We start from the raw sequence: 12434 nt of genomic DNA, 5'->3' as shown, positions 1-12434 counted from the left end.
CTGACATTGCTTTCTGCTGGTGGGAAACAGCTGTAGAAACATCTCTAAAGTGGCCGGCATGGCCACACCAGCCCCGGCTCCACCTATCACTGGTATGCCCATGTGGCCCTCACCTGCCAAGCAGATCATTAGGACTCCATGGCATCCCATCCACTTGTGTAGAAGACGACCCCAGTTAAGGCAACAGAACTTCTCTGCCTCAGCCTATTCCAATGAGCACCTTGACAAGCATCCCTAGATCCCATCATACCCCTACACCCAAATAACTAATCTTATTTCCAGTGCTCCAGCTGCATAACCCCACTCCACATTTGCTACCGGATGAGGATTGCTCAAACTAGAAACACACATGAGCTGTGTGTTCCCCATTACTTGCACCTGCCCACAGGGAGGGGACCATTGTCCTCCACTCCTAGAGCTACTTACTGACATTTTGATGCCTTTTCACATTTCTGGCAATCTTTAGATTTCTAATACGGTTCAGAAATGGAAATGAGAAACATCTCATCTCAGACATGTTCCTCTACTCATTTTTATACAAAGATGATGTAAAACCTTGATCTTAAGACCATGACAACATCAATTAGCACAGCTTCACGTGCTTGGATGGGGCTCTGCAACTCAGCACAGCTGAGGATTCACATCTCTTGACCTTTGAGAAAGAAAAGGTAAAGAGACTTACCTTTTCAGAGAAAGAAAATTTGGTAGCATTATAAAAAGAAAACGAGGGTCCCTCTTTCATTGCCACGCAAAGTGAAGAACGGGTTGTGAATTCATTACCAATCTGGCAGACAGTACTGCACAACAGTTACTTCACCACTTGCCTGGGTCATATATATTTAACTCTTTGTCAGATACATTTAATCCACCTTGAAGTCATTATATTCTTGTTTGTCTTGCTTACAATGAGAACAGATCTCTAAAAATAACTTGCTTCCACCACCTCTCAGGTCCAGATTAAAGCATTATTACCCATTTTTCGCATCTCTTACTTCATTCGTGCAACTTCTGTAACTTTTTATGCTTGCAAATACATGGAAATAACACGAGAAGTTATACAAGACTAAAAAACATGAATCGCAGCGACACGCCAACTGGACTGCATATTATTACTGTTATTTAATTTTATTCACCTTTTTTACTTGTGTTTCATGAAAGCATACCCTCCTTGGAGCCAGATTCTGACCAGCAACAAAGCTACTTGACACACTCCAGCAACATAAAGCTGCAAAGCTGGCTTAGTGGGCCAGCTGGGGTCAGGGAATCCCCCCGTGGTGTATCTGCGATGCTATGTCCTCTCCCCAGACCAACCCTGGAGAACCCTGGGTGCTGTGGTTACAGCACCCTGCTTTGTCCTGAGCCAGCAGGGCAGCCCCTCCTTCCCCAGTGAGCCAGGCAGCAGTGTACTCAGTGCTAAAGGATTTCTCCCAGCACCAAAGCTCATGGCAGAACACACAGACCTGCTTTCCTCTGAGCATGAGCCACGTGGACCTAATACTTGGGGCCAGAGATTTCAGCTGTGGTCCAGACGTGATGGCAGAACTACATCTCACAGACTTTGAGAGCTGGACAGATGCCAGGCTCCTAGCACAGATCAGAAGCTGGCAGGTATTTTTCCACAAATGAGGTAATCCATTGGCCTTTTTAAAAGCACAACGCACATCACCAGGCCCGAAATCCACATGTGCTGAAAGGTCATGGGTTGAGGTAGTCTGGACTTTTCGTTCTGGACCTCGTTAGTCCATAACATTCCTGCTTTTCTCTTACCAAGCTCCTTGCCAAGTCCCTGCAGCCACAAGAGCAAGCACCCAGAGAACAGATATTTCAGGCCCTCCTTTTCTACAGCAGGTGCCCAGCAGGGCTGAGCACAGCTACCTGCTGACTCAGGGCATTACACCCCTGCTGCAAGCCTTTGACCCCTGCTCTTCCCTACGTTATCCCATCTAGAAGCTAACTAACCTTCTCCCTGTGAGAAACTAATTCAGGAATCACAGGTTGTAAGTTTAAATGGCTTACGCCAATGGCTAAAGCCACATGATCAGACTCTTATGTTGACAAAGGACTGAAAGTCAAACGTGCTTATTTTTACCCTTAAACAAAACCACATACAGCCTGCAGTGGTAAACCACCACTTTTTTTACTACCCAAATTCCAATTGCTTGTATCCATCACCATGTTCCAAAATCCTACTCCTACCAACCAGCTGAGGCATGTCTGAGGCTCTGAGCTCAGCTCACCACTGTGACATGAGGAATGGGAGGATGCTGCTCCTAACCCACACCCGGACACAAACCCACCTCATTTCTCAATCAGGTAACAGTGAATAGCGTGTAAACAGCTTGCCCCAAGCTGAGCTGCAGGGCTTATGCTTCATTTCTATGGCTTTTTCTTCCAGCTTTTTCTTCCTTTATTTTTCTTCTAGCTTTTTTTCTTCTTACCTTTGTTCCTACCCTACCCTTGCTTAAAGGCTTGAGAAGGACCACAACGTTCTCAAGATGCAAACAGAATACATAACCAAAAGGATCTCCCTGAGCCCTCAGTCTGTAATCAATTTTCAGGAAAGCATTTGTGCTAAAATGAAGTAAGTGATAACTTTCCACATCTCCTGTTATCCAGAGTACTATTTTAGGGAGACTGTGACAGCATCCGCGCTTGTCGCTTAGCCCTGCTTCCAATCTCTGGCAGATGCCCAGCACATTCCGGTGCCTAATGCACAGCACTTGTGGCGCGGTCCCACTAATCTCTCAAACACATTGACTAAGACTTTCCCACATAAACTGGCCCACCCTTTACTAGGGAGAGGTCACTCAGAACAATCAGCCTTCAAATGAGAAAAACAATCAGAAAAAGCTCCTCTGATGCCAAAAACATGGAAGAGCAAAATGTAACAGGCGCCAGCCTTTGCTCTATCAGAATTCACAGGCTGCAAGACAAGATCCTTGGCTGGTACAAACCACCACAGCTCCACCAGTATCAACCAGAAGTTTCTTTCGGATTTAGGATCCGGCCTCCTAACAGCATCTCATATTTCAATAAAAACACTGTATTCTAAAGGTAGCATTCAAAAAATTCCCATATCAAGTTGCCCACTGACTGCCATAGGCAGATCTAGGCTCAAAGAAGCTCCAAAAGACCACTCATTTGGTAGCAAGAGGCAAAATCTGCTTTTTCCATCTAGGATAACCAGCTTCATGCCACATTCCAGTGCTGCTACAAATTGATTTGCTGGTAGCACACCAGGGCTATGAGCTGCCCATCAGTGCAAAGCATTCCATCCACAGAGTCTGACTGGAAATCACCCTGAAATGTGTCGGTGATAGCCCTTGGGAAGGGAAGGAAATCTCATGGTTAGTTTAGCTACAGACAAAAGCCAATGCTTTCAAACTCAGATGCCAAAACGAAAACCTGGAGGTGTTAAACTCATCTACATCAAGTCAACGTAGATATGCAGACAGCACCCTTTTCCCTTTTGATGGCAAAAAGGAGAGGAGCCACTTGCCTTAATTAGCACTTTGTGATGTCTAGGCATTAAACCAGATCCACAGAATAAGTGGAAGAAATAAGCATTTGGTCACATTGCACAAAACAGCACAATTTGCTCTGCATTGCTTACTGCAGTAACCACAAATTATCACCACTGCAAACTGGGCTGCAGAGCTTCCCAGCCAGCACAAGCAGTGTCCTCCAAAACAAAACACCCAGACCAGCCTTCTTGCTCTTCCCAACACATGGCCCTCTTTCATCATGTCAAAGTAGGAACCAAAAGCAGACACTACGTGCCACTCTATAATAAATCAACCAACAGCAAGACAGTGGATCAGATAGCAAAACTCACAGGAACCAAATATCCAAGCAGATCTGAATGACTGCTGGGCAGTTGGGAGTCTCACAACACCTTGATGGAGCACATGGGGCCGTAATGGTGCTGGGAACTGAGTCCTGCAGGGGAGATGAGGGCCCTCCCAGAGATGCCTATTGGCTTGGCCCGGGAGATGCTGCTGCCCAAGCTCAGGTTCAGTAGTCAGTGTAACCTTACAGCCAAGTACACCCAGCTGGCTGCCTGGTCCCCAGCAAGGAAAAACCAGCTTCAAAGAAAACATTTAAGTGTCTGTAATCCATAGGTATGAAGGCTGGGAGGGACCACAACCATTCATGAACTCTGTAGCACTCCTCAAGTTGGCTACTTCACATTTAACCTCAACGCTATTTGGTCATAAAGCAGTACAAAAAAAAACAAAACAAAACAACAACAACAACAACAAAAAACATGCTTTATTTGCTCTAGGCTGCATCTCCTCACCCTGATCACACCTTCCAGCAGCTAATGGCAGCCAAATCGGCTCTTTTAAACTGTGCACACAACCACCTATCTCTGACAGATCCCTCACAGTCCCACTGGCACAGGGGATCGGTGCTGCCCATCCGTCCAAAGTATGTTTTTAACAGAGGATAAATGGTTTCTTCTTATGTACAGTACAGCTGTGGCCATGTGAACACGAGCAGGAGCCCAACAGCATCATCCTCAATGTGTTTCACAGACAACAAGCCAAGCACCCACCAGCAGGTGCAGCTTCATGATGTGGCCTCTTCTTCCAAAAAAAGAACAGCGCACGTTCTGCACTCCAGCAAACAGAAAAGCTACTTAATTTGGAACATTTACCTGTGAACAGATTCACAGCAGTGTATTTTTAGATGTCTGTGTACTACTGGCACACCTCTCCCATTCCAACGGAATGAGTGGTATGGCCACGTCGGCTATTCACAGCACGAATGTGTGTGTGTTAGCATCTGTTGGCATGAGGCTTTCATGCCGGGTGCCTCTTTTGTTCATTCCTTGCCCTCCTCTTCACAGAGGACACTGCTGAATAAGCCAAACCAACACTCTCATCTTGTGGTCCCAACACTCGGCACCTTCAAGAGATGGTGAAATGAAGATGAGCATGCAGCAGCACAGTGTGTTTCTCTGGCAGTAGCAGACACAGCAAAGACATCCATGTGGTAAAAAAAAATAAAAAAAATGCTGCACTAGAATGAACTAGTTTCATTTGTACAAAACGGAAAGAGAAGAGCAAGGGAGAACATTCTCAGGAGTTCACACTTAGCACCAAAAACTTCATTCTGAGAAGAGGCACAAAAAATACTAATGGTGCAGAGAAATTATAGCTCAAGATACTCCTCAACCTTAATGTGTCCTTGGCCATACAAAGACGTTTCCACCCCTGAGAACAATGACAGAATCACAGATGCATCAAGGTTGGAAAAGACCACTAGGATCACCCAGATATCTGTTCAGCTTCTCCTATTCACATATAGCGAATAAGTAGAAAATAAGTGAATAGCAGAAATAATGGTTTCAGACACAAGTGCACCCTCCCTTGCCACCTTTATCAGCTATAAAACCTGGTCTGAACTCAACCACTAAGCAACAACGCATAAGGAAGTTTTCCTCGTGGAAAGTCAGGCGAAATGGACAGTACCAATTGAATCTGGAATGAGCCAATAGATGAAAAAGAAATAATGCTGTACAAGTCAGGGGGAAAAAGAAAAAGAGGACTGCTTAAATACATAGAATTAATCTACATCATTCTGTTAAATAAGATGAGACCTACTGAGCATAAAAACCAAAACCCTTGCATGCAGAATCTCCATTGCTTTCTTCTCACTGGAGGAAGGCAAAGCTTTGAAGGCCCAGCTTTGGCTGCAGCAGCATTGCACCCTCGTTTATCAGAAAAATAGATTAGCTACAGGTCATTTTAGGAGTAATAACAAAGATCTGGCAATGGAAACCACATGTGGAAAAGCACAGAGCTGGGGAACAGCAGTCTCAATGCGGTCTCCTTACAGAACAGCCACTGCAGTTCGGTGCCATTTGACAGCGCATGCATTTCACTCCAGCACTTGCTTTGCCATGCAAGAGCTCCTTGGTGATAACCACCAGACACAAGATGATTTCTAAGTTGTAAACACAGCAGAAAGCCAGAGGAGACGAGTACATTCTCATACTGCAGAAATGCAGGCTAGACTCTCTCTGGATTGACTCGGGCACACCGCCATGAGCTTGTGCAGAGGGTAGGGCTGATTGCAATGGCACACTCTGCAGCTTCATCGGCTGGAAGCAAACCCCCAGCACACACCAGCTTGTGCATCAGAGCAGCCCCACACGGCCCCGTGCAGCATGGATCGCTGAGAGGCAGCCTGCTCTCAGCCCAAGTGCCCATTCATGGTGTGCATCACACAGCACAGAAAACAGCCTGCAGTGCTCTGCTTCCCAACCCCTTATTTAACTTCAAGCCAAAACAGCCCCCCAATGCTGCCAACGGTTCCTCACCCTGCTGAGCCCATCCACCTCCCACAGCCCGAGCACAGCTGACTGCAGAGGTTTTCCTAGAACCACGGAACAGCAAGCAGGTGGGAGGGAGGCCTGCAGCCAGGCAGCAGTCTGGGCTGCGTTTTGGAGCTGACTCATGGGGAAGGGCAGCACCAATCAGCTATTGGGCTGGATTTTAACTTGTGCCCAGATTGAATGACTAAGGAATTTAGGTACCTGTAGAGATCAGCAGTCTGCATACCCTTTGCAGCCCTCAGCATCTGCATAAACAGACCTCATCTGTGCTCCACAAAATACGCCCCAAATATGTCCTCCTCACAAGCAGAATACAATGCTGTAATCCAACTACGAATATTAAATCCTGTAACTGACCCACATTAAAAATAAATCCCTCCAACAAAAGGGATTTAAATGATGACATTTTGTATACGTTGAAGGGAACACAGAGCATCTTTTACACAGCAGATCAGTGTGTTGGCTGAAAGGGGCCCAGAGCTGCACCAGGGTCTCCCATCCATGCAGCATTTGCCCCCTCCATTCCACCTCTGCATGCAGGAGGCACTCAGCAGCTCACCGCCACCCCACAGCCACAGGATTCACACCACAATGGGGATGAAACAGCATTCGTTATGCTTTTCTACGTTTTGTTTTTATGTGGGTTTTTTTTTTTTGTTTTTTGTTTTTTGTTTTTTTTTTTTTTTTCTGCCATTGAAACAGCTGCAAGCTCCTATTTCATCCCCAAGCGCTGCCGTCCTCCTCTCCTCCGAGCCGACCTCCTTTTTAGCACCGAGCCGACGCTACGGGATGCGATAACGAAACGCTCCCTCCCTTCAGTCCGCTCAGCGCCGGCTCTGTCTTGTTACGCAGTCATGAGCCCACGCTCTCCCCACGGCCCCCACCTCCTCCCCCTCAGCCTCCGGGTACCGTTCAGCCGAGGCTCTCCGCAATGGCCCGGCGGCGGAGCTCACACCGCGATACCGGCATCGCTCGGGCTCGGAGCTTTGTTCCGCGGCCGTCATTGAGGACAATGCATTCCCGGCCGCTGAACGAGCGATGGGATTTGTTTTTGTTTCCCGACCCCGGCAAGCCGCGCTTTGCGGCTCATTTCCGAACGCCGCACAGTCGGGTAGGGGACGGCCGTTCCGCCTCAGGGTCGTCTCGATTCAAACGCGGAACGCGGAGGCTTTCTACCTAAGGACGGCGCTGAGCAAGCGCGACCCTACGGCGCCCGGCGCAGCCTGCCATGTTTCCTCCCCGCACCGTCCTCCCTCCGCCGCAATGCCGGGCCATCTCGCAGACGGCGACGCCAGGCCGCGCGATGCCCGCCCGGCCCGGTGCCCGCAGGTACGGCCCCGCAGCACAAAGCCGCAGCGCTCCGCCCGCCCCCCGCGCCCCGCCCGTGCCGCAGCGCCTTCCCGGGCGCGAACCGCACCGCGGTTCAGGACGGACTGAAATAACATGCGCAGCGCCGCGGCGGCGGCGGCGGTCCCTCCGCGGGGCGGCGGCTCCGGGGCGAGGCGAGGCCGCGGCGGGGCGGGGCGGCTCCGCGCTGACAGCTGCCGGGCGCGGGGGGCCCCGGGCCGCTCCGCTCTGCGGCGGATGGAGAGGCTGCGGCGGGGCCGCGGGGGCACCGCTGAGGCGGGGGGGGGACGTCCGCACGAACGCGCGAGCCCTGGTCGGCCCTACCTCCGTGCTGCCCGCGCGGCGCCTCTCCCTGCTCGGCTGCGGCGCGGAGTGACCGGCGGAATCCGCAGCCGCTGCGCTCCGCCCGCACGGCCGCGGCGGCAGCAAGGGGCGAGGGGCGGCGCCGACGGGCGGGGGGCGGTGCCGACGGGCGGCGGGGGTGGGGCCGGGGCGCCGTCCCGGCCCTGCGGAGGTTCCGAGCGGCCGCGCTGCGGCGCGGAGTGGGGCGGTGCCGGCAGGTGGCTCCGACGCGGTCCCGCTCCTCGCCGTTCTCCTTACGGTTATGTGGAGGCTCGCTCGCCTCGGGCTTCACGCTCCTCCTGCTCCCCTACCTCTCTGTCCTATCGCGGGGACAATGTTGGCTCCCCTCCAGCATCCGCTTCCTCCATCGCAGCGCTCCCGCTGCTCTGTCATTCCCCGTGGGAAGCCCATCCCGGCTCTCACTTCCTCCGCTGCAGAGCCATCCCCTGCATCTGCCCTGCCGCCTTCCCACGCGAACAGCAACGCCCAGTCTCTGGATCTCCATCCCTGTGCCGCGCTTCCCTTCTGCCCTTCGCCGTGTGGCCTCAGCCCCCCCCCGGCCACCCTTTCCTCCCTCCTTCTCACCCCCGGCTCCCTCAGTGCTGCCCGGAGCCCCCCGCCCCGAGCTTTCCCTTATCTGGCTCCGACCCCTCGGTGCTCCGACGCTTTGCCAAGGTTTGTGACATCCACTTCCTGGCCTGGTCTCTGGAATACTGCTTCGTTTCCATCACGACAGCGTTATCAGCTTGGCTCTCTGGGATGTTTTGTTCTCCCTCAGTTTCCAGGGCTGCCTCCCCCAGTTCCCTCCTTGCACCCAATTCCCCATGGGAGCCCCAGCAGGCAGTAACTATCATAATTCCCTCTGTATTCACTGCAAGGTGAACCCAGCCCATAAAACTAAAATACATAACACATGCATTTAGGAAGAACCTTTCTGTTTGGGATCTACCTCTCCATTTGGAAGTTATCTTACCCCGGCAACAATCTTTGCCTATCTATTTGGCCAGACATTCCTTCAAAGCATTCAAAAGGGAGAGCCTCCAACCTACAATCAAGCAGGCCTGCCATGTTTGTCATACAACTCACTGCCCTGAACACCCTGCTCAGCTGAGCTTTGCCCTTTTATTTGCCCTTCATGCAGTGCTCTTGCAAAGACTCCCAGCCATCTCACTTTGGTCCTACCATTGGCTCTCCAACCATATGTAACATCATGCCTTCTCTTGTTCCTAAGTCCTACATGAATTTTGACCAGAGTCACTCCCGCATCTGCCTGACTGTGGTGGTTCATAGCTAGTGCTGGGGATAGAGAAGTTCAGCATATTTGTACAAGGGTTGAGAATCAGCCACGTTTGTGTTCTTTGCTCATGCAACATCTTGTAGGATCAGAGCTCACGATCAAGGTTTCTAGACAAATCCTACAAGGCACCTGCTTCTATGCGGTGAGAATGTAGAAGGTTGGTAGTGGCAGTAAAAAAGGAAGACAAACCTTTATTCATTTAACATTAGTAATTCCAGCCACAGATATTTCTCATCCACCACTGTAACAAAGGACAAGTCAGTCACTTCAGACACTTGAGGAAGTTTGATACACAAAGAAAGAATAAATAAATGAGAACAACTTGTCCAAACCTTCCATTCAATGCCTCCACCAGAGGTACTGAGACAGGATCTGCACTGCTCCTGAGCAAAATGTTCACTGAATTCTGCCCCAAGGAGCATGAAAAATTCCACTCTGTTTCAGAATAACGTGGACTGTATCTCAAAATGCTTCACAAATCACAATTTCCATTAACCCAGGAAGGCTTCTGCTCTTGGAAAAAGCTGGATAACTTGGCTATGGACAAAAAAAACTAGCAAGTACCCACGTGTACGTGCTCTAAAATGCTTCAGGCTTGGAAGGGTAACATTCAGCTGAGTTTTGATCCAGCATGAATGTTGCTTTTACTTCAGCCACCAGTAACAGGAATTCAGAGAACCCAATGATGTACACATCATAAATACAAACACAAAATTGTTCGACCCCTCAGATGTTAAGCAACATCAGAAAATCACATCTTCTACTCAACTATTAATATCTCTCACACAAGTAGGCAGGAAAAAAAAAAAGATCATAATAGATGGGAATGAGCAAGAACATTCAGTGTATTTAAAGATTCTGTCTGTCTTAGCCCACATAGCTCAAAAATGGGAGGGCCATTGATTATCATGGAAATAACTGGGCAGGAATGAACACCTGAAGAAGCAGAAACCAGAACAGCAGAGATACTGTGGGCTCCAACCAGTCCTCCCAGTTACTTACAGTCACTTTCTTTCTTAAAAAGTACTCACATTTTGTAACGAATGTGGCAGCTCCAAATGTTTTACCAGTGATAGCTGAAATCAGCATCTCTGGGTTTGACAGAGAGAATGTTATTCTCATTAAAAAGTGCCTGCAACTATTTGTCAGTATTTTCAGCATGAATATTCTGCTTGCACGGTTAGAAAGCCAAAGCCTATGAAGCTGAGATAAAGTGGGAATACTTACAAGTGAAAATACTGGCACCTCCTTATTTCAGCAAGTGAACTCAGACAAATTGCTCACACTGGTGGCCACACTCCCCTTCCTTTAATCAAACTAAAAGGAAAGGAAAGAGTGTCAATATTAGAAACCATTATAAAATGAAGCAGAAAGTGTCAGCAAAGCAACGTTAGGTGTATTCACTACCTTTCTGCCCATTACTTTGTAGTTAGCCTTTATTTGGAAGCCTGAGGATTCTCTCCTTCTTGTGCATTTTGTCCATAGAGCTAAGAATTTCTTGCACATGAACTGTACAATCGTTAAGGCTGGAAAACATCTCTAAGATCATCCAGTCCAACCATCAGCCCACCCCACCATGCCCACTGACCACGTTCCTCAGTGCTACACCTCCATGGTTCCTGAGCACCTCCAGGGATGGTGAGCCCACCACTTCACATGAAAATGGAGAAATATTTCAGCTTCCTTTCTTTTTTTTCTTTTGAAAATCTACTGTGCTGCTGTGCTCAACAGTACTGTCAGACTCTCAGCCCTCACAAACACATCCAAGTGTGCATTAACACCACCACTGAGAGAAGGCCACACCGTGGGTGTGTCAAAGTACACACATTCCAAAATCTCTGAAAGATTACCATGAAGTCACACCTTAGATAACCCAACACACTGCTCAAAACAAACTGAAAGGGCTTTGTGTGGATTCTTACTCTTTTCAGGATCTAGAGCATTTCAGTTGTATCTTTGTGGGAACTGAGTTTGCAATCAGGTATTCCCAAATGGAAACCAAAACCAGCAGATCTAGATCACATACTGAGAGAGCTGAAACTGGGAAGGCAACACTAAAGCTAGAAAAATTCTGCTCGAGGTTGGTGGCAGCTGCCAAAAAAGACAGAAGAAATACATGCAGAGAAATGAACCCTGTGACAAAATGTTCCCAGCTCTACTATTGAGAAGCAGTGTGCTGTTAGAAAAGCGCTACCTAGATTCCAGTTCCACAAGTCTGCAGTGTGACTGAGGAGGAAGATGCTCCTCACACCAGGCACACCTTTCCTCCACCCATAGTGCCCCGTTTTATACCCATCCTGAAGCTCAAAGTTGCAGATCTAGACTTGTGCTCTTGTCTGACTTTGATAGACTTGGCCAAGACTGTGAAAGGAAAATCAAAGATGGGCAATAATTTGCATAAAAGAATAAAATCTTCACTTCCTCACTATGTGCACAGCCTGTTCAGCAGCACAATGGCTTCTCCACTGCACACATTCCTTCACAAAACTGTATCTTCTCACCACCCTACAACACAGCTCTGTGCTAGAATCATAGAATCATAGAATTACCCAGGTTGGAAAAGACCTTGAAGATCATCAAGTCCAACCGCAGCCTAACCAGTACCCCATCTCTAAAAAAAACCTCTGCTAAATCATATCCCTGAGTACCACATCCAAACGGCTCTTAAACACATCCAGGGATGGCGATTCAACCACCTCCCTGGGGAGCCTATTCCAGTACCTAACCACCCTTTCTGTAAAGAAGTTCTTTCTAATATCCAACCTAAACTTGCCCTGGTGCAACTTAAGGCCATTTCCCCTCATCCTGTCACTTGTCACTAGTGAGAAGAGACCTGCCCCACTCTCACTGTAAGAACCTTTCAGGTACTGGAAGAGCATGATACGGTCTCTCCTCAGCCTCCTTTTCCCCAGACTAAACAGCCCCAGCTTCCTTAGCCTCTCCTCGTAGGGCTGATTCTCCAAGCCCTTAACGAGCCTCGTTGCCCTTCTCTGGACCTGCTCCAGTACCTCCATGTCCTTCCTGTGCTGAGGTGCCCAAAACTGGACACAGTACTCGAGGTGAGGCCTCACCAATGCCGAGTACAGGGGCAGGATGACTTCCTTA

General features: G+C 49.0%; 1 protein-coding gene across 4 annotated transcripts in view; it reads right to left on the bottom strand.

The window, feature by feature from the left end:
* SPTBN1 (spectrin beta, non-erythrocytic 1) overlaps positions 1 to 8500 on the bottom strand; it is a 118038-nt gene extending 109538 nt beyond the window's left edge. Inside the window, exon 1 of one of the 4 annotated variants that reach the window (XM_072333883.1) lies at positions 8344 to 8500. The gene's annotated coding sequence lies outside the window, so the exon portion shown is untranslated. Of the gene's footprint in view, positions 1 to 7252; positions 7492 to 7519; positions 7669 to 8014; positions 8148 to 8343 lie in introns of those variants that run through there. The other 3 variants (XM_072333882.1, XM_072333884.1, XM_072333885.1) reach the window with 3 other exon arrangements.
* Positions 8501 to 12434: the final 3934 nt, after the last annotated feature.

Source organism: Excalfactoria chinensis, chromosome 3 (genome assembly GCF_039878825.1).
Source record: "Excalfactoria chinensis isolate bCotChi1 chromosome 3, bCotChi1.hap2, whole genome shotgun sequence".
In the NCBI taxonomy this organism is placed as follows: Eukaryota; Metazoa; Chordata; class Aves; order Galliformes; family Phasianidae; genus Excalfactoria; species Excalfactoria chinensis.
The sequence above is the reverse complement of the archived record's forward strand: the minus strand, read 5'-3'. Positions and strand labels throughout refer to the sequence as shown.